The 24,211-nt window shown below is 35.0% G+C and overlaps 1 pseudogene; it reads right to left on the bottom strand.

Annotated features, from left to right (window-relative positions):
* Window positions 1-213: 213 nt before the first annotated feature.
* LOC122144579 lies at window positions 214-23,420 on the bottom strand (annotated as a pseudogene).
* Window positions 23,421-24,211: the final 791 nt, after the last annotated feature.

The following is a 24,211-nucleotide window of genomic DNA, read 5'->3' as shown; positions in this document are numbered from 1 at the left end:
TAGTTAGTTTCCTGGAAAATGAAAAACGTGTTGAACTATCAGTAAAAATCATGTCACACCAACAAATCATAACTATAGTTTTGCTTAATACAAAAAATAATATAATTGCTTATTTTCTCTGAGTTTGGTTTGAACCCCATTCTACCTCATTAACTTACAGTTTTACCACCATATGCACCCATGCTTCTACAAATCATCAAGATTGAGTTTTTATCACTCGACCTGATAGCTTGTTGATCTGTCAGGTCGTGAAGTTTTTTCCAGACAGAAGCCAAAACAGGAGAAGGCAATTACAGCACAATAGAGTTATGAATGTGAACAGAGTGATGGGTGCACTGGACCCTGCACAAGAGATAAATCATGAGGTGAAGCTTTTATATGGGACAGACTGGAGCATGATCTTTGCGGTCTGGTCTTAAGATTTCTTAAGCCACATAAACATGGCCTAGTCTGGGTCTCATTACTCGTATCTGGTTTGGGTCGGGGTTCTGGAATTTACGTTTTTTTTTTAAATTACTTACGCCAAGACCACAGCTTGATTGCACTTCATGATTTTCATTTCTCCATTAGTACTGTCAAAGTGGCTTAGTATTTGAAATTATGCTGCAATAATTTCCAAATTTTATTCCAATTCCAGTTTATTAAAAATGGATAGACAGAATCCTGAGTATGGGGTTTTAGATATCGGTATGGATCTAGGCCCTGCAGTGGTCTAGTCTTGTTCCGAGTTGGGGGTCTTAAGGGGGTGAAACACATGTTTATAGTAAAACAGAATACATCCTAATGTCGGGCATTATGGAGCATTTGTTTTTTCACCCAAGGTTACCACCGTCCTTCTAGTAATGTTTTAATTTGCACCTTTTTTTATGGAAGAGCCAGGCATTTTTTAATATAATCTGATTGGATTTGTCTGAAAGAATTAAAGTATACTGTATACACCTAGGATGGCTTGAGGGTGAGTGAATTATGGGGTAATTTTCATTTTGGGGTGAACTATCCCTTTAACAGTGTATGCGTTTGAAAAAAAAAGACATGAATGTGAATAAATAATCAAAGAATTATCCTTTTCGTGGGGAAAATATCCCATTAAGGGCTTTAGACAATTACTATCAATATCAGTTTAATTAGGCCTACATATTTACTGTATATACACTGCCAGAGTTGTGTGGGACATTTTTTATGGTGGATGGATGTGATTTATTTGACTTTTTTTGGACTATTGAAAAATAACACCGTCACTGACTGTCACACTTGACAGAGTCCCAAATTTAGGGGTTGTGCCCCATACATTTTGAGTAGGAATGAGTGGTCTGTGTGAACTACCCCAGTCTGAAGCACAGAGAAGAAACAGCAGCCAGAACATGCAGGGAGACTTTTTGGGCGACACCACCACTGACTGATGGCGGACGAATGGAATTCCGCTGGCTGTAGCTTTGTGGGGTAAATAGGCTAGTAGATATTATAGTCGATGCCAACCATATGCTTTCAGCACAAGGTACAGCAATGCGCTGAAAAATGAACAAATGAACAGAAGTTATCAAAATCTTTGATCTGTTCTAATTTACACTGTAATTTTTAAAAAGTAGCTTTTCAGATGGACCAGCAGCAATGCTTTGCGGGTAATGTGCATTGTGTTCCTGTCCTTGTATCACTCTGCGCAGGTATATTCCTATAATCTTATTATAGTGATGACCTGTTTCTGTAATCGTGAGTGCAAGTTGCCAAATGAAGCAACTTCAGAACTAAGGGAAATTTCTACTTTATACTTAATGAGGGATGCTCTAAGCCTATCTAGTAAATATACAGTCCATGTGTGTGTATTGTTTGACAGAACAGGCACCGCCTGGAACGTGGGCGTCTGGATCTCGGCTAGACTGCGTGACGCGGAGCGTCTGGAAGACTACGCGGGTTCACACACCCAGTGGCCATGTCACACCGTGATACTGAGATGCTGGGCTTGGAGATACGGCTCAGACGCCCACGACACGCAATTGACTGAGGATGGGAACGAGGTATTCTCGAACACGCACTAGGGTAGAAATCACGACTGACGGGAAGAAAGAAAGCAGAGGCTGTGGGTAAAAAGGTAACAGAGAAAATGAGCGGACCGAATCAACAGAAGAACAAAATGACACAAACTGCGCCCAGTGGAGACGACAGACAAATCGCGGATTTGAGTGCAAACTGGGGGGGAAAAGAGGAATTAGGGAGCGGCGAAAAACGAATGTACTAAAAGAAAAGCCTATTGTTTTCCCCCCCTAAAATTTGTTCGTAAAAAAAAACTTAAACTACCACAGCTCTCACCAAAAGGTACAATGATGGGGCACTGCGTGCGTGCTGTGTTGGTCATACTGACTGAAAACCTATGCACATGGTCCAGGCATACACTCAAGACCAAACTGAAACTCATAGGCCTGACTCTGAAGATGAGAATGGAGAAACAGGTTTGTTAGTGTTTTTTGTATTGCCATTTCTTGACACAATACTATTGAAGATCTTGATTGTATGGAAAAGATGACATCCCTGGGAAGATTCTCTTCCAAACAGCCTCCTTTAAGTATCCCACAGAAAAAAAAATAACACTGTATGCATCTGGGATGACATGAATGTGAATAAATAATCAAAGAATTATCCTTTTCTTGGGGAAACTATCCCCATTAGGGACTTTGGACAAAGTTACTATCAATATCAGTTAATTATATAGTCATATACCTTTATTCATCAAGGATGCATTTCTTCTTTAGTTTAACAGTGTATGCATTTGTAGCTACATGAATGTGAATAAAGAATGTTAATAAAGTGCTATTAATACAGAATAATGATTTTTTTTAACAGGGGTGGGGGGATGTTCTAGACAATTACTATATACATTATTACTATACTTATAAGTATAATTTTTACATATACATACAGTAATGTTTACATTTTATTTATATATGTTTAATACTTTTATTAAGCAAGTTTGCATTTGATTGATCAAAGTGACCAGTCAAGACTTTTAAAATGGTACAAAACAAAAAATCTATTTCAAATAAATGCTGTTGTTTTGAATTTTTTTATATATCATGGTTTCCAAAACAATATTAAGTACCACAACTGTTTTCCACCTTTATAATAAGAAATGTTTTTTCTTTAGAAGCAAATTAGCATTTTAAAATGATTTCTGAAGGACACTGAAGACTTGCGTACTGTAATAGCTGTTGAAAATTCAGCTTTGCAATCACAGGGACATAATAACAAGAGTTATATTTTAAATTGTAGTAATTAATTTTTGTTTTGCTTTATTTGATAAGATAAAATGTATAAAATAAATGAAGCCTTTAGCCATAAAGAGACTTCAATCACTATCACTACATGGACTCACTCACTCTTTTAACGTGGATTGCGCTCCGCTTTAGATTTGGCAAAGCAAAGGCGAACAGAGTCGCACACCAGTAGAGCAGGAATAATACGCAAAAGCTCCATGACCGTTCCGATCAGGACTGGACGTGATCACGTATTCACAAAAAAAAAGCTCCCATTATCAGGCAAAAACACACATCTGAGGGAAAACAAAGTGGTTTTAGGTCTCAACGAATTATGCGCACTAAGAAAAATCAACCAACATCTGTAGATTTCAGTCGCAGTAGAAAAACTTACTGAAACTTTACATCTGTTTTCATCCAGGAAGTGGATGTCAAAGAGCCACCTGAAGAATAACATCCAAGCTGGGGAGCAGGACAAAAAGATATATGTGACCCAGCTGGACCACACAAAACCATTCCTTAAAGGGTACTCCACACCAAAATGAAAAATTTTGTCATTAAGATCACTTACCCCCCATGTCGTTCCAAACCCGTAAAAGCTCCATTCGTCTTCAGAACACAATTTTAATATATTTGGATGAAAACCGGGAGGCCTGTGATTGTCCCATAGACTGCCAAGTAAATAACAGTGTCAAGGTCCATAAAAGGTATGAAAGTCCGTCGTCAGAATACTCCATCTGCCATCAGACGTGCACCTGGGTTTTATGAAGCCACGGGAACACTTTTTGTAAGCGAAGAAAACAAAAATAACGACTTTATTCAATAATTCCTTTGTCAGCAGTCTCCTCTGTGTCTCTCTATATCACAGTATGCTACGTATGCTTTGATTTGAAAGAAAACAATGCATTCTTGTGGCGCGGATGATACAGAAGAGCATACACAGCATACAGTGATATGGAGAGACACAGAGGAGACTGCTGACAAACGTTATTTTTTATCTGGCAGTCTATGGGACAGTCTCAAGCCTCCCAGTTTTTATTTTTTATCTGGCAGTCTATGGGACAGTCTCAAGCCTCCCAGTTTTCATCCAAAATATTTTAAATTGTGTTCTGAAGACGAACTGAGCTTTTACGGGTTTGGAACGACATGGGGGTAAGTGATTAATGACAAAAATTTCATTTTGGGGTGGAGTATTCCTTTAAGTCGCTGGGGAATATTTTTAGCAATTAGCCAAAAATTATAGGATTTTTCTTTTATGCCAAAAATCATTAGGATATTATAAGACCATGTTCCATGAAGATGTTTTTGTACATTTTCTACTATAAATATATAAAAAATTAATTTTTGATTAGTAATATGCATTGCTAAGGACTTCATTTGGGCAACTTCAAAGATGATTTTCTCAATATTTCGATTATTTTTGCACCCTCAGATTCCAGATTTTTAAATAGTTGCATCTCGGCCAAAATATTGTCATATCCTAACAAACCATACATCAATGGAAAGCTTATTTATTCACTCTTCCGGATGAATATAAAATCTCAAATTGACACTTAAGACTGGTTTTGTGGTCCAAGGTCACATATAATGTATAATACTGTACATTATATATACAGTGGCTAACAAAATTATAGATGATGCCAGTTCTCCTCAAATTCACGCAGGTGTCCTAGCAGTGTAATTAACGACACACGTGAACACATATGAAAATGATCCACGGAAGTATATATATGCCAGCCACAAAGTGTTTAGATACATACTGGTAGCCCTTTATCTACTGTTTTATGTTGTGGTGCGTTAAAACATATGCTTGCTTATAGATTGAAAATATGAAGTTCATAAAAACTGAATTTTCTATTATAAACTTATAAACTTATATTTTTATATATATCAAAATCAAACATTTTTAGGTGATCTATCTGTCTGGGGACTGAAAAAAAAGAAAAGAAAGAAAAAAGAAAATAGCCTCATTAAAGAGACTGACAATTCTTTACAAAAAAAAAAAAATGTTGGCATAATGTAGGGCATAACTTTGTTTATCAGTGACCCACATACATATATAGTACTGTATATAAAGGGAACATTTTATTCTGAACCAAAATGACATGTTTCACTACTAATAAATGTCCATTTTATTTAAGTGCTTTTTTTGACCATGTTATTATAACATATAATTAGAGTATTTCAGATTATGGGATGTTTACCTGGATAGACCCAATGATGGCAGAATGATTACCATGAAGACAAGCAAGCAGAAAAGCATTTATGCATAGTGACCCTGATTCTCACCGGACCTGAAAGAGACCATATTACAAGAAAATTCAAATGAAATTAACACACTGAACCAACACAACTAACTAGAATAAATAGATAAATTTAGAATAATAAATAAATGCATTTGTTCATCTTGACTTTACCATTCCTTTCTTTTTCCATTTTCACACCATTCCCTCTACTGGGACTGTTTGACTGTTTGTGGTTAATCAACATAAAACTGCGTTGACAACCCAATTAAGTGATGTATTTCATAGTAAAATAAAGGAAATGTCTTTAGTTGATTTTATGTTTACTTGTATGTGTATATATCATCAATGTTTTCACTGTAAAGACAACAGATACTCAAGCGCTGCAGGTTCTGCAGTTGCACAATTATACATGAGGGTTTTGATCCACATGAACTATATAATGTTGACTCTGTGAAAGACGAATGCCAGTGTGCATATGATTATTCCCTTGTTGTGATCACTATGACAACAAGCCTGGAGAGGCAAGCAGAGAGCGCAAGAGAGAGGGACGCGCACCATGTAAACGTGTGTTTGTACATAGGTGGGTGGGAGACTGGGTTGGGGGTTGTTCTGCAGTTATGCAATATGTTTGTGCGCAGATATGAACATGTTTATGCAATAGATTTCAGCTGCACTGCAAATACAACTACCGACAGCACAAACTTACACTGGTCACCAGGACACTATACTTCTGGCTAAACATCATATGTGTATAGGACTGTGTATGTGTATGATTGTATAAGTTTGTATAGGTTGATTAAGAGATCATTCACCCAAAAATGAAAATTCTTACAATCATGCAGTTCCAAACCTGTGTGATTAATTTTGATACTTAAATGTCTTAGTGTTATTTTTCATACAATGGAAGTCAATGTGAACCAAAACAATCTTCTTTTTTCTTCAGAAAGAAATGCATATAGGCTTGGTAATGACATGAGAGTGTAGTAAATAATGACAGAGAATTTTCATTTAATGAAAGTGCGATGGTGTGTATGGTTATTCCTTTAATAAAGGTGCATGTGTCAGGAATGTTGGGACAGTATTTAGGAATTTAGCGCCTAAGCTGCTTCATGAATTTATTATTTTGTGTGTGATGCAATGTTTCATAGTTATACAATCAAGCGCAACACCTTCCCCAAATTCACATTTATCACAATGCAATAAAATCACAATTCTAACTAGTTTAATGTAAATGATAATATATTAGCTTAACATAAAAGGTTTTTATTGCATTATGGTAGTATTTGTACAATGTTAAAACTATACTAAAGAGAAATTATGAAATATTAAACTATTCTGAACTTTCTAAAAACCCTAAAAATAAAGAATCCTGAAAAATGTAGCACAGTTCCCACAAAAATTTTAAGTAGCAGAAGTGTTTGTGCTGATAATAATAGGATAAAAATATAAGAATGTTTCTTGAGCACCAAATCATCATGATTTCTGAAGGAATCATGTGACTATGAAGACTGAAGTAACTAGCTGCTGAAATTCAGCTTTGCCATGACAGGAATAAATTACATTTATTAAAAATATATATTAAAAATTAAATGATTTTAAGAAAAATATTTTACAATATATGTATTTTTACTGTATTTTTGATCACAGTAAAGGCGCATTGTAGTGAGCATAAGAGACTTCCTTAAAAAAAAAAAATTCTTACCAAACCCAAGTTTTCACATTGTAGTATATAATCCAGGTGCATTATGGTTATCAAAATCATGTTTTTAACATACATCAAAAATATTTTGTGCTAATAACCACAACTATTTAATTTTAATAATTATATTTTCAATTTTATACACAAATGCAAATCAGTCAATAGAATAGAATAGAAATGAAGAGTTTGAAGCCAGATGGTGGAAACAGCATCATACCTGGTCCAGTGGTGCTCAAAGAAAGATGAATAGTACACAATGACGGGCTAGGAGAATGGAAAAGGCCCACAGGAGCAGGGTGGGGAAGAACTGGGTAATTACTGGATTCTAGACAGTAGAATACAGTAAAAGATCAAATTCAAAACATTCAACTTCTGCAAACAACACAAAAAAGCACTTTCAGTTTTATTTTACATTCTAATGAGGCGTACTACAGCAGGACTGTTGTAAAACTGCTTTGAATGGTCACTGACCCTTAAGCTCTCAACTGGCCGGAGTGTGACGTTGAACTTGTCCCATAGTGTTTACGATGATAGCAGGGGTTGTGAGAAAGAAAAGCAAGAAGAAAAGCACAATGTTGATGCAGGACGCAGCGGAGCCACCACCAGCGAGAACCGCACACTGACAGATTTTCCGGATCCCTGGACGAACATAGGCACCAATCAACACAACAAGGTCTCAACTACAGTTACAGGACAGACAGTGTGCACTCTCCCAGAATAAGTGGGATGTTCAGCAACTATTACATAAATAACCCAACTTAAGCTGGTCTCCAAAACTGACCAAACTGATGTTCAGTTGGATTAGCTAGTCGGCCATCTGGTCTTCCAGGTCAATATATATATATATATATATATATATATATATAGATATATATATATATATTCTATATTATATTTTGTTTTTTTTTTTTTTGTTTGTTTTTGCTATCTTATACTGTTTACCACAAAAAAAAATATCATTCTTTTAAATAAAACCAATGCACATGAAAAGTGTAACAAACGTGAATTAGGAATAAAAAAATACCTTTCAAAAGGTCACTGAGGAAATTTTCCAAAACTGCAAAACCATTTACTTTCAGTAAATGCAGTGGTACAAAACATCGAACTCTCGGGCTACACACTGAACTGGCAAAACATTCACACTTCAATAAATTGTTTTAATTAGAAGCAAACCATGCTACAACATTAGAGCTTATATCCATAAAATGAAAGTCTTGAACCCCCACCCAAACTCAATGGTTTATTTAATGAACACAAACATACCCATAACCCCCACACCTCACCCCCACCCAAACTCAATGGTTTATTTAATGAACACAAACATACCCATAACTCACACATGATAGTGTTCACTCAATATATGATTCTCAACACATATTATGTAAGAGATATATGCTTGTGGTGTCACAAGTGGCTGTCTAGGCACACACTCAGATTGAGACTTAATTAATCCAATTTCATTTCTCAAATCCAAGGGTACTGGTCTGGAACAAAGCATGTCATGAAAATATATATGACTTGCAGGCTTGCACATCACTGAATACTTAAAAAAACGTTAAATAAAACATCATATAAAACATAGTAAATCCAGATCATTGAAAAGAAATAACCTCACTGCGGTTATTTCTATACTTTTTTCTGTTTCAAGATGTAGATGTGGCTATCGTTTCGACTCACCAGATGATGTCATTAGGGGCCGGGGCGTAAGAAACACCCCACTGATGGGAGCGCACCACTGGTGGTGATGCTGGAACTGCTGGGGTCTGCGTGGCTTTTTTTTTTTGCAGCGAGCTCGGCTGTAGTCTTTCACAATACTACAGAAACATAAGCACAGAGTTTCAAAGCGGTGCATGTATTTCAGCAATAAAGCATAAAGCCTGCAAGAAGGTTGCGAATATACTTTATAGCTGAATGAATATAGTCTAGCACAGCAGACTACTTGAATTACTAGAATGTGGTGGTTTTAACGATACTATACATTTGACCCAATCAAAAGTCAGGACCAGAATGAACTGTTGTATATACTAATATATAAAACAGTTTATTATGTTATGATATAAAGGCTGTTATTGGATGCAAAGGTTTGGTAAAAAGGAGTATAAAATATGAAATTTCCTTGAATTAAAGCTTTGGTTTATCATATGTGATGTGCTCCATGTACAGTATGTGCACTGATCAGTGTTTATATATACTTGGATTAAACCACTCATTTCATATTTAATATAAAAAATTTAGGTTGAAAATACATTCAATGGACAAGACACACAATGAAGGGACAGAAATCCCAATTTTTTTGACATTTTAAAGAAATCATATGGGTGAGTAAATGATGACATCAATTATTTTTGGGTGAACTTTCCCTTTAAAGATAAGTTTTGCCTTATTTTTCCTCCTAATTAGCTCAGGATCTATCTATGCTTTCTACTGGATATTTTTATTTTTTAAATTAAATCAGAAAAAAAATTATATGTATATGTACATATATATATAAAAATTATATGTATTATATATAATTATATATAAAATTATATGTATATGTACATACATACATACATATATATTACATTTTTTTCTATTAGAACAATATTCTACTATAATAATAATAATAATAATAATAATATATGTTGGATTACTGAATTTATAAATTTATTATTGTTCATGAGTTGATGAAAAGCTGATGAAAACAAAAACAACAACAACAACAACAAAACAGGCAATTAAATATTCTTTTCTATGCTTACATAATCTCTTGACAGATGATGCTGATTTTCAAAAATGTAACCTCAGTAATCAGCCATTTTATCCATAAGACTTATAACACTGCAGTCATTCTCTCATCATCTGAAGGTAACAAAAGGCAATGCCCAGCCTCTTCATAGAGATAGGTTCTTCTCTGCATTAAACTCATCTGTCAGCTTCTCCGCTAGTTTCCACTGTAATACTGCTCTGCAAATCCTCCTGACAAAAATAGACAATGCCATAAAACATGAGAGATGCGTATCACATCTCCTTGCAGAGCACTTAATGACTGTCAGTTAGTGTGTAGTGGTCTCCAGTGCCCACATGAGGAGTTGCAGTAACCGGGCCAAGGCACACTATAGGTATACAATTTGTTGCCACAAAAATAGTCCATTCTGACAACTATCGTGAAGTGTGTGCAGAACATTTACCTGTTCAAAGCCACATATATCACAGCAGAAGATCTGTGCACAGGGGTGAGTCTTTATCAGCATCCTGCCTTCCTTCTGAGCTTTGGTTTTGTGAAGTACAGCCTTCCTTCATTGCTTTTCGCCTGACATATAGTTTTAATATGGTTTAATTATTTTAATTATTAATTATTAGATACATCCATATCAAATACATGAAAGAAACAAAAAAAAAAAAACCACCCTTACTCAATCCACATTAATTTTTGTACATCAAAGCAGAACCGGATGTAAAATTCTGTGATGGTGCAGCTAGGGTAGGCTCACTGTTTGGAGATAGAAGAGACACTGGCTTTTAAATAAGTGAAAAATGAATGCCCTTGGCTTTGTGTTGACATTTAATATCTGATATGCTGAGAGTATGGAGATCAAGCAATAGTTTAATCTGTGGATAACAGATCTGTGGCTCTTTACTCACTGCAGGTGTTTTTGGTGATCAGGCCGGGATCAGAGATTTCTCTGGGAACTGAAACTAGTTATCATTAGAGTTCTGGCCACCTGCAGTAATAAATCAAAGTTTTTATTTTTTTATTTTTTCTCTGAGTGGTGACACTACACATTTAAAAAAAAAAAAAAGGGGTTCTTTCTTTGCATATACGGTTCCATGTAGAACCTTTAAAATCCATGGAAATGCTTAAGTGCACAAAAGGTTATTTACTGTTGAAAAAGGTTTTTAAAAAGTACTTCACACTAAGAAAATATATATATATATATATATATATATATATATATATATCATATATATATGTATGTATTACACACAGCGGACATCCACACACACACACACACACACACACACACACACACATACAGGTCCTTCTCAAAAAATTAGCATATTGTGAAAAAGTTTATTATTTTCCATAATGTTATGATAAAAATTAAACTTTCATATATTTTAGATTCATTGCACACCAACTGAAATATTTCAGGTTTTTATTGTTTTAATACTGATGATTTTGGCATACAGCTCATGAAAACCCAAAATTCCTATCTCAAAAAATTAGCATATCATGAAAGGTTCTCTAAACGAGCTATTAACCTAATCATCTGAATCAACTAATTAAGTTGACATGTTGCATACCGAGAGGGACCACTGGTCCCAAACATAACGCCACCCGGACCCCTAAGTCCTGCCCTGCTTACCACATATAAATGGTGTGTAAAACATTCTGTGGTTTGATGCGCCATCCCGTCATTGACACCCTCAAGCGAGAGGGTAAGACACAGAAAGATATTTCTGAACGAACATAGGCGTGTTCCCAGAGTGCTGTATCAAGGCACCTCAGTGGGAAGTCTGTGGGAAAAGTAGTAAAGCTAGTGTGGCAAAAAAACCCAAAACGCAGCACAACGCAGAAGAGGATGACCGGACCCTGAGGAAGATTGTGGAGAAGGACCTGTATTCCAGACCTTGGGGGGGGACCTGCGAGAAGCAGTGGACTGAGTCTGGAGTAGAAACATCCAGAGCCACCGTGCACAGGCGTGTGCTTTTGAACCAGAAACAGCGGCAGAAGCGCCTGACCTGGGCTACAGAGGAGCAGCACTGGACTGTTGCTCAGTGGTCCAAAGTACTTTTTTCGGATGAAAGCAAATTTTGCATGTTCATTCGGAAATCAATCGTCCCAGAGTCTGGAGGAAGACCTGGGAGAAGGAAATGCCAAAATGCCTGAAGGAGTCCAGTGTCAATAGTAACCCACAGTCAGTGTGGTCAGTGGGGGGCATGCCATGTCAGCTGCTGGTGTTGGTCCACTGTGTTTTATCAAGGGCAGGGTCACAAACATGCAGCTAGCTAAGTCAGGAGATATTTGGAGCACTTCATGCTTCCATCTGCTGAAAAGCTTTATGGAGATGAAGATTTCGTTTTTCAGCATGACCTGGCACCTGTCAAAGTGCCAAAACCCACTGGTAAATGGTTTACTGACCATGGTATTACTGGCTCAATTGGCCTGCCAACTCTCCTGACCTGAACCCCATAGAGAATCTGTGGGATATTGTGAAGAGAAAGTGAGAGAGCCCAAGACCCAACACATCTGGATGAGCTTAAGGCCGCTATCGAAGCATCCTGGGCCTCCATAACACCTCAGCAGTGCCACAGGCTGATTGCCTCCATGCCACGCCGCATTGAAGCCGAGTCATTTTCTGCAAAAGGATTCCCGGACCAAGTATTGAGTGCATAACTGAACATAATTTATGTTGAAGGTTGACCTTTTTTTCGTATACAAACACTTTTCTTTTATTGGGCGGATGAAATATGCTAATTTTTGAGATAGGAATTTTGGGTTTTCATGAGCTGTATGCCAAAATCATCAGTATTAAAACAATAAAAGACCTGAAATATTTCAGTTGTTGTGCAAATGAATCTAAAATATATGAAAGTTTAATTTTTATCATTACATTATGGAAAAGAATGCGCTAATTTTTTTGAGAAGGACCTGTTATATATATATTTACTATATATATTGTACAAATATACTCATATTGTAGCTGTACAATTTAATTTAAATTGTGAATAAAATAAAATAAAATAAAATAAAATAAAATAAAATAAAATAAAATAAAATAAAATACTCATTGTCCAGACAGGCTGATTTTCATTATTGTATTACCTTATAGAGAATCTAATGAGAATCACTAACAATAATGAGAATTGCAAATAAACAAACATTAAACATCTGAATGCATTAATGAAATAAGAAATATGCTTAACTGTAATGAAAGCACATCATGTAATGAAAGCCCCCCCCCCCCCAAAATTGAATGGCTTTATATATTTCTATAAAAAATAAAATTGTATTATTATTTTTTTAAATTCTAAATTATATGTAAACATTAAAAAAAGCATGTTTAAGACCTGAACATTTTTTCATGACATGCACTTACTCGGCTTGCAAGCACTGTTGAAAGCAGTGCCATTTATGGACCAGAAATGAGGTGTGGTAACACATGAACATGAATACAGCTGTTCACCAACCTTCTCATCTTCTCTGTATTCCAGCCGTTAGGAAATGATGGGCCATGCACAGTACTGTGATCACAAAATACAGCAGAGAGCAAAGATGCTGTGCAGCCACCACAGAAATGCCATTCCTAATGCACAAAAAAAAATAATTACAAAAAACATCACAAATATACAAATACATAAAAACAAACATACACAACAATCATATACACATCCATCATAACAACAAACTTACTGTGCAGGGACATTAACCACTGTTGTTCGGCCGAAATTTCGGCAAGGTGCGAAATTTCTGTGGGCTATCTCCTGAAAAGCATAGAAATAAACAACTTGTGTAACATTTCATGCACTTCTCACATACCAGTGTCAAAAATAAAACTCTGAAAGTAATTTGAGGCCTGTGTGGTACAGTGCAAACTGACTGGGGAATAAAACACAATAAAAAAAAAACTATCTACACCCTAATCATTATGCTTTGGGTTTGGTTGCTATAACAAATTTGTGAATGTGCCAATTTATTTCACAAATACAGTGTCAAATGGTTGCATAGAGACGACAGTAAGCGTCGAAACTCCCACTATACTTTAACCAGCCGGCCCCGAAACTGCGCCACAAACTGGTTTACCACACATCCACATTTAACGCTTTTAGAAAGCCACAGTAAACTTCTGCCACCAAGGTCAAGGTCGTATAAAAGTCATAAAAGTCATGCTTATTGTAGGTCTGAAAACAACAAGACGGTAAAGCCGGTGGCTTTTCACAATGCTCTTCTTGTGGGCGTGGACAGTCAAGGCCTTTCCCATATTTAACTTGGCCCTTCTAACCCTTCATCGTGCAACCCAACCATCTTCAAACACTGTAGGGTGGTCTGAATTATGCTTTTACACACGTCCACTAATGGAGGGTTAAGACTTAGCCCTTCTACATCTTCAAGAGTTTTCCCAGGCTTTTCCTAGAGTCATTCATTGACAGGCCCACACGGAATCTGCATCCGCAAAACCATACACAAATGTTACACATTCTCCCAGCTTTGTGCCTTATTGTAGAACTCTCAGCCACATTTAATACATTTTAGCATGTTCAAATACATTCTGCAGATTTCTCCAGTTCCCATTACAGAAAATGCACATTGCCGTCAAAGGTTTGGGGTGGGTCAGACTTGTTGTATTTGTCTCTTATGTTTACTAAAAATACAATAAAAAACATACTGATATAATGAAGTATTATTATAATTTAAAATAACTAATATTTTGATTTTGATACACTAACCAGTAAGCCAAGGTTGACACAAAAGATTTTGGTGATAAAAAAAAACATCTTTTATCTTTAAGAAAATATATTTTTGCACAAAACTGTATTTAAAATAACAATTTAGATAACAGATGTACCCCTCTTGCTGAATTAAACATTTCACATAGTAAAATAATGTGACAAAGATGTGGAATATACTGTATGAACTGATTATATGTGATATTACTGTTTGAAAAAGAGACATTATATTACTATATACTATATACAGTATATACTGTGCAATAGGAACTACACTAGTACTCCAAGAAAGACCGTCCAAACATAGTCAATATTTTAGAAGCGCACCACAGATCAATTTCTGACACTTAGGACACGAGAACTCAACCAATGATTGTCGTATATAAAGGCTTTAAGAAAGTATTTAATTTATTTTCCTTTTAGAATGTGCTTTAGATAAACTTTCAGAGGTGCCATCCATGCATTTAAGCATTTCAAGAGAGTCATTTCTAAGAGTGAAACTCTAATACTCTAACAATCTGTCAAAACTAATTCATGAGATTATTCTAAAAGGTTTTTTTTAGGTGCAAGCACACTGATGAATTAAGATGTAATGTTGATGTTATGGATGTTGTTTTAAAATTTACCTGCCTTTTTCCTGGATACCAAACGTGTTGTGTCTGTTGTCATGAATCCTTTATGGCTGAGCATTACCAGAGCAAACAGTAACCAAGCAGTTATGGATCTGGTGGCGGGTACCTAGGAGGTTTCCAGAGAGGTTTGACAGGCAAGATGATGGAGAGCGACAGCAACCACACCACCATCATGAGCAGGGATAATGTGACGCTGGAAAGACAGGTATGTGATCGCATCAATGCCACATTTACTGCGGATCTCTTCATCCCTATGGGAAGAATAAGGACAAAAAAAAGTCTTTATTAAGTAAACATTTATTAGACACACATTTATCCAAACCAATTTATATTGCATGAGTACACAGGTCAACAACTTAATGGCACATTTTCTTTAAAATTGTAGCCATTTGTTTATACAAAAAATACAAACAACATGCAATTCAAACATGCAAATCATTTTAAAAATCATTTTTAACCTAAGATTGTCCAATGTCCTAATATTGTTGTAGTGAAGAAAAAGCTGAGCAATTAAGAAAGAAAGAAAAACAAAGAAAAAAGAAAAAGAAAAAGAAAAAGAAAAAGAAAAAGAAAAAGAAAAAGAAAACACTATTTTGGATTTTGACATCTTCTGTTATTGTGGTTCAACCAACATGCAGAAACAAACGAAAACTGAACCAAAACAAACAAAACCAAACCAAAACAAACCAAAACAAAACAAAACAAAACAAACCAAACCAAACCAAACCAAACCAAACCAAACCAAAACAAAACAAACCAAAACAAACCAAACCAAACCAAACCAAACCAAAACAAAACAAAACAAAACAAACAAAACAACAAACAAAAACAAACATCTTTTAAAATATCAGAAAAAAAACAAAACTCTCATAACAAGCTCAATATATCTTTTAAAATATCAGATAATTTGTCCTTTTTACAAAGGTTTATAAAAAGGTATATTTATGAATAAGTAATTCATGATATTTGTAACATATTTTTACACTTAAAAAAAAAATAAAAAATCTTTTTGGGAAAATAATAATATATGTTCTCTCACATGGTAAATGTGTTAATATTTTTATTACTTGATGGTTACTGTATATTACATGACATTTTAGAGTCATTAAATTGAAGCTTTTCCTGAAAATAAGACTATTATTCTAATATCTGCAGTCAGTATGCTGTTCTTTTTAACTGTTTATTAATCAAAAAATCCTGAAAAAATGTATCACTTTTGAATGGTAGTGTATATTTAAGTTTTTCAAAACCACATGAAACCAACATGAGAAAGAACATGTGGCACATGTTTAGATTGTAATATATATATATATATATATATATATTAAATATATATATATATATATATATATAGATATATATATATATATATATATATATATATAGATATATATATATATATATAAATAGTATTATTTACATATTAATGACCCATGTAGATTCTCTAAGAATCAACCTATGACTTTTGTTTTGCCTAGATCTGTCTATTTGCACTAAACAGCAAACACAGTCTCTGTGAGAGTTTTCAATGTGTTTTCCAATGAATTATTGGCTTCGGTCAACATTATGTGTGGCAGCTTTTTTAAAAGAACCACACAGATACATGAGGGCGTTGGGGTCTATTATGATTACAAGGGAGACCTCATACACACAAAAACACAAACCACACACCCCTCCGGCCTCGCCTCACACAGAGCGAGGAAAACTCTCAGTTTTCCTTTTTTTAGGGAAACCAGTAAATGTGGCAACCAACATGCAAGTCATCCAATTAACATCTCTGCAACCGTGGAGACAGACTAGAGGCTGGGTTTACAGTTCTGAAAGGCTTTAGAGCGTGCCCAGCCAATAGATGTGTGTGGGTTAAGCGCCCCGGTCTATCTTCACCCCTTTGTTTTTCCTTTCTTAATGAGATATAACATGAACAAACAGGGACACTGGTTTGATGACATCACCATGCACTTCCTTGCACACTTACTTCATGTGGTACAGGGATGTGAGCCAGGAACAGAAGCCCTATAAAGAGAGGGAGGGAAGACAACGGTGTCATAAAAAGGTCTGGCATATAAAAAAAGAGCGCGTCTGGCTAGCTTAGCATCTGTGAGAATCATTTGTCCTTTAAGTGAACACGGATAGCGTAACAAGTGAAAAAAAGCCATGCAAATGCATGCGATATCTTTAACGTGACTGTGATGTCTTGAACCGTCATTGCACATAAAACAAAAGGAGACAGAGTGAGGTCAGAATTATAATGAAACAGATAGTGTGCATATAAGAAAATAGAGTCTAAGTGCACAGGCTCTTTTATATGAAATCATCTCTGGGGCAACTTCTCCGTAACAGCGTCTGACAAATCCACGTTGACAGATTGAACTTTATTTTTGCCTCTGTATGTTTTTAGGTTTTCAGCAGTAGCAATTCACATCACTGTGAAGATGATAGTGACATTAAAACACAATCTATAGTTGTACTCATGCTTTTATTTCCTTTCTAAGAGAAGGCCCAGTGGTTTCTCACGACTGCCAAATGTGGTAAATTCAAGCGGAGATCGGTTTCTCTGGGCTGTTTCTGCATGATCACAACCTTTCTTAAAAGTGTTTTGATGCCTTTATTTCTTTGTCTCTCTTGTACAAAAGTTTCTCACCATGTCCTCTTGGTCTCCGAGTCTGATGGGCTGGATTCTGATGGGGATTTTCTCTTTCTCACTTTGTTCTCCATAGAATAGTGATGTACAAGCTACAGAACAAATCCAAACAATAAAATTGACAGGTTAAAAAAAAAAAAAAAAAATCTAAACCTGAAATAAAATCTCATGTAGGATTACAAACTGACTAGGGCTAGTTATCTAGATGGCTTTTGAATTTAGATTAAGATCTCAAACAATATGTTATTTTGTGTGTGTGTGTGTGTGTGTGTGTGTGTGTGTGTGTGTGTGTGTGTGTGTGTGTGTGTGTGTGTGTGTGTGTGTGTGTGTGTGTGTGTGTGTGTGTGTTAATTTAACTGTATCTTTTTTGCCCAGAGATGAAGAGAAACATTTAATAATATTAATAACCTTTAATGGCTTTTCAGCAAATAAATAAATAAAAAGTAAAAAAATTAAACACAAAATGTAAAATGCAACATTCAAAACATTTAATTAATTCTATAATACATGATAAAATTAAACTTGCCACAACCTGACCTTTTACCTTCATCCTTAACATATCATTTAAAAATCTACCTTCATTATAAAATAAGCATGAATGCATCTCATTGTGGTTTTATACTTGTTAATATAGGTAACACTTTAGATTAGGGAACACTAATCAGTATTAAATGCTTATTAGCATGCATTTTACTAGCATATTGGCTGTTTACTTAGTACTATAAACAGTGGCGAAGCTACGTGTGGGCAATAATTATAAATGTATAGTTATAAATGTATAGTTTGTATAGTAATAATTATAAATGTATAGTTTCACTATAACTTCATATATGTGCTTTAAAATATATTTAACATGAGTTTTCATGGTCAATTACAGGCAGTTTATTAATTTTCCCTCTTCCTATAGGTGCATACCATACGTTTTGTCAAATATAATAATTGGTCAGTTTCTGTTTGATTTATAGATTAGAACACTTCTGAGCCAAACGTGTTTAAAGCTCATATTACCATTGGTTCGGTACAGGTTTTGATCCGCTAAATAATGCGTTCTTTTTGGAAAGAAAAAAAAATAAACATGCTAAATACTCTTCTCCACAACGAACTGCATATTTGCAGCTGCGCTCATTTCTACGATATCTACTCTCGTTTGAACACGAACTGAGACACTTGATTATGAGATCATCTGCGAAGCCCCATCGTCTAAGGAAATGCTTTACATACAGTAAACTTTAGTTAAACGTTTGGCAATGCCTTAACTGACATTAACAATGAGAACTACATTTGGTACAGTATTAATTAATCTTTGTTGACATTAGTTATAATAAATGTAAAACTTTTAGTTTACCTCAGGTATGGTTACAGATAACAACTTTTAATTTCAATAAGTATTAGTAAATGTTGAAATTAAAATTAATTTATTCAATGCTTTAGTGTATTGTGTATTTGAATCGTTGTGCTGTATTTCTTGTTAGCAATTTGATATGCAGTTTTTATATACTACACTTTGCCCACCCCAGTTTATGTAGCCCCGCGACCCACTTAAAATCTTCCCTCGCCCCTGCTTATAAAGCACATATTAATGCATTATTCTGCATGACCCATAATCTAGATCCCTTAACCCTACCCTATACGAAACATAACTACTACAACTACTACCTTACCTACAGTATAAGCAGCACATTAGGAGTTTTATTTAGGGAAAACACTTATATATATATAAATTCATTAATCTGAAGTGTTACCCAGATAACCATATATAAAATAACCATTTAAGCAATTAATTTTTGATTAAAAAATACACTGAGAAAACTAGCCCTAGTCCCATTACAGGATGATGCCTGGTCTATTACAAATGTCCCTCTCCAGGTTCCATCAGTGCTAGGCCCAAAAGCACTAATTCAATGCCAGACCCAAAATTAGCCTCAAGATCAGAAAATTGCAAATATTTCCACCCAGGTCTATTACAGGAAATGAAAAGAAGCGGGTGTAAAATTCTAGTGTGTATAAATGTAAAAATGTTATTACTGTGAGTGTAGACTGATGCAAATATACACACTGAGAATCAGCTGCACATTCACATAAACAAAGACTGTAATGCTACATGCTGACGCAGAATAAAACAGCGCTGCTGCAACAGACGTCTTAAAACTTATGATCCAAATTCCACCCACTGCTCCCACAGGGAGTACATTTATTTATTTATTTTAATAGAACAGGTTTTCTTGAAAATGTGAGCAAAATTAAATGAAATGGCACTGACAATGAAATGCTGAAATAAATAAATGACACAATTACTACATATAAACAGTGGAGATCAAAATTAGAGAACAACCTATAATTTCCTAAATTTCAAGGTCACTGCTTAGTTCTATTTGAAATTATCCTAACAGGAGTATAAGGGGAAGTTTTTTAAGCATATTTCATAAAACTTCATTGTCTTCAGAAGCACGGTATAAAAAAACTTATATAAGATATTTGAAAAAGAACTGATAAAAAATTTCAGCCACTGCACGAGAAGCTGGTCATTCCAAATCTGTTTTTTACAGGTTTTACAGTGACACTAACTCATTCAAGTCCCCCAAAAAGACTGCTCGTCCACGTAAGACAAACTGCACGAGGTGACAGGATAATGCAGAGCTTCTCAGTTCAACACTGCAGCTGGAATTGCTTACGGTAATGATCTGTCTCTAACGTCATGTTAAGGTGGAATTCGGACTGGAAATCGCACTCTGCAGTGACCAAACCTCTCATCAGCAGAAATAAGAAAGGCTAGGCTCACCTTTGCGGAGAGCATGTGTGTGTGGAGAGAGGAGAACTGGATCTTTTTTTTTTCATCATTTTTTTTAAATGCTTTGGTTATTTTGTCAAACGTGTTAGTAGAACAGTGGTATACCCACAGCTACTATTCCTTCACAAATTTTGAGCGATAAAGATTAATAATATTTCATAAACAAATCTAATATTTATAGATCTCTAATTCTGATCTCCACTATAGAAAGCAGGAGTAATTGTTAACAGAATGTTGAATCATTAGAAAATAATGCACCCACGGTGGTAATAAATATTGTTTATATTTATATAAATAATATGTATATATATTACATTATATTATATAGAATAATTTATATTTTATATAATCGGACCAAAATAATCAGACAAATAATATAAAATCATGATCCAACTATGCCTTATGTAAACCAGCAGGTGGCACCAGGATCTCACATTGACCTGCTAAGCATTTCAGTTCACTCAACCACCACACGCAGTTGTTCAATTATTACATCTTAATGCATTCTTCAGTCAGTTAAACAGTTCTGAGATGATACCTGTCATTTTCCATAAGCAGAGCCAGGCGGCCGTAGTCCCCCCAGCTGCCTTCCCTCAAACACAGGAGAAGATTAGAAGCAGGAACTAGAATACAGATACACCAAACCACAGTTACATCAGCAGACACATCATGCTCAAGAGTTTTTAGAGCGTCCTTAATAAAAAAAACATATACTAATTTATATGGAAACTGTTAGTAATGATGTGCACAGTGAAAAATAACTTTATATAATGCTCATATAGAGATTGCAAAATATCCAGAATATACCCAGAATCCATTACGTCACTTTAAATGTGTGTTAAAGCTATTGATAAAAAAAAGAGTAAGAACTAGACTATTTGTGTAAGCAAGCACTTACACTCACTAGACCCCTGACCAGCAGTAATAATTAGCCATTTCTTTGTCCGGAGAGAGGCGGGGTGAATGGTTGTCTTGGAAACTAACAGGTGGTGAGGTCTGCATGCACACTTGTGTTCATAATGACTCCGGAAGGACAAGACAACTTAAAACATGACTGCTGGGAAGTTACAGGTCTCTACTGAGCTTCCTAGGATGCTGGTCAGCAGCTTGTTCTAACACTTAACGGTTGAAGCGTGTGCTTTCTGCCCAGAAGCGTCACCAAAAATGACTGCAAAAAACAATTCTGCTGTTTCTAATTGAATTTAAAACGAGTCTGGCCATTTTCAAATACATCAGTTGATCCGGCTCACAAAACCAGAAAATTCACAAACTGAACTGATTTGGTTGTTAAGTTTGCCTCAAATATGCAATACTATACAAATGTTTGGGGGTCAGTAAGAAATGAATACTTGTGTTAAGCAAGGATGTATTAAATTGACCAAAAAGTGACAGCAAAGACTTTTACATTGATACAATTCTTATGTTATTTTTTATGTTACAATTGCAATGTTAATATTATGTAACCAATTCAATTTAAAAAAAAAAATAAAAAATACTGTTCTTTTGAATGTTCTGTTCATCAAAGAATAATAATAAAAAAAACTTTTTGTTTTTAACATTGATAATAATAAGAAATGTTTATTGAGCATAAAATCACCATATCAGAATGATTTATGAAGGATCATGTCACATTAAAGACTGTGTCTGCAGAAAATTGAGATTTAAAATATATATTTTACAGTATCTCACATTGTATTATATTCTTAAAATATTAAATTATAACAATAAATTATGATAATATTAAAATATGTAACTGTTTTACTACAATTTGAATCAAATAAATGTGGCCTTGGTGAGCATAGTAAAGATGTCTTTCAAAAACATTAAATAAAAACAGACCCCAAACCTTTGAACAATAGTGTAGTTTAGATTCTACAGAAAGCAATACATGGCACTGAGTTAAATTAATTTATTAAAAATTTAAGTCTGTTAACTTTTCACTTTTAGAGATCAGATGGGTGCCATGGGAAAGAGTCTGAGTAATAATATATTACAAAAAAAAAAAATAACTAGACAATAACTTGACATTAGCTGACTTTTTACATTGTAACACTACTTTCATGACAACTAGCAAACTCCTCTCTCAAATTCTCATGAATGAAAATAATCCAATATTTAGTATTAAAATAATATTAATATAATGTATATTTAATAATTTAAAATATTAGTAGTAGTAGTAGCAGCATTAATAATAATTATTATTATTAAAATACAGTGAACTACAGTATACTCAATATGAGGGGTAGGACTTTCAAGCTAAATTTTATGATTTATTTCTTCTTTTTTTTTCTTTTCATTTTTGGGTGAAGCAAACATGTTATTGACAGGTGTTGTGAGATTCATTAGGTTCACATTCTTATAACGGTTAGAAGTAATAACCCTTAATCATAATACTATAAGAAAACATGTTATATGCACTAGACATTAAATGCATGTCACGCAGTTGCAGCTAAACAATGCTGCAGAATATTTGAAATATGTTATACTGTACCAGCCACAGAACGACGTTGATGGCGAGGACGGTGGGGACTCCTCCAAAGGGCAGGCCTTGCAGGACGCTGCTGCGGGAGTGAGAGCGATAACTCATCTCTCCGCTGTGCTGTTCTCCTCCATCAGTGAGCCCAGGAAACTCCTGACGTCCAGCTCCTCCACAGAACTGCCACTGCCTGCAGGCCAGGACTCAAACGCCGGCTGAGCCGTACCCAACAGGTCAGAGCGCACCGCCATGCCAGTGGCACGAGTCTAAGGAAGCCCTTTAAACTGTCAAAGCATCACTGAGGAGAGACAAAATAAATCAGGTGAAAAATTTCAAAAAAAGATAATAACACTGAATGTACTATATTGTCAAATGATGATGTCAACTATTCATTTATTTGGAAAAAAAAATACAAAATGAATCAATCTGGAAACATAAAACAGCCTCAGAGACTTAATGAACTTCTCAGTTCAAGAGAAATATTTTAGTTCATTTTGATGTCGTTATTGTCAACTAAAACTTTCAGTGCCTTGACAACTCACGTAATTATTAAATATATTAATAAAATATATTATTAGTAATATATTAAAGCTAAACAGAAATGTTTAAAAATTCAAACTAAAAATGTAATAAAAATTTACTAAAATTTTAATTAAAAGTGAAAATATAAAATAAAAGCTAATTCAAAGTATTAATAAATAATATTGTAGTACATAAATAGTACTAAAATAACATGTTTATAATAAGATCTCTGACATTTGATGGCAGACATTTGGTATCTTGGGGGCAGTTATGGCCTAATGGTTAGAGAGTCTAACTTGTAACCCAAAGGTCATGTGTTCAAGTCTCAGTACTGGCAGGGATTGTAGGTGGGGCGGGGGGAGTGAATGACCAACGCTCTCTTCCCCCTTCAATACCATGACACCGAACCCCCAACTGCTCCCTGGGCGCTGCAGCACTACTCCGGGTGTGTGTGTTTGTTCACTACTCACTGCTGTGTGTGTGCATCTGGATGGACTAAATTCAGAGTATGGGACACCATCCTTGGCTACG

The sequence above is a fragment of the Cyprinus carpio genome, unplaced genomic scaffold, assembly GCF_018340385.1.
Source record: "Cyprinus carpio isolate SPL01 unplaced genomic scaffold, ASM1834038v1 S000006728, whole genome shotgun sequence".
In the NCBI taxonomy this organism is placed as follows: Eukaryota; Metazoa; Chordata; class Actinopteri; order Cypriniformes; family Cyprinidae; genus Cyprinus; species Cyprinus carpio.
This window is presented reverse-complemented; position numbering and strand designations above follow the sequence as displayed.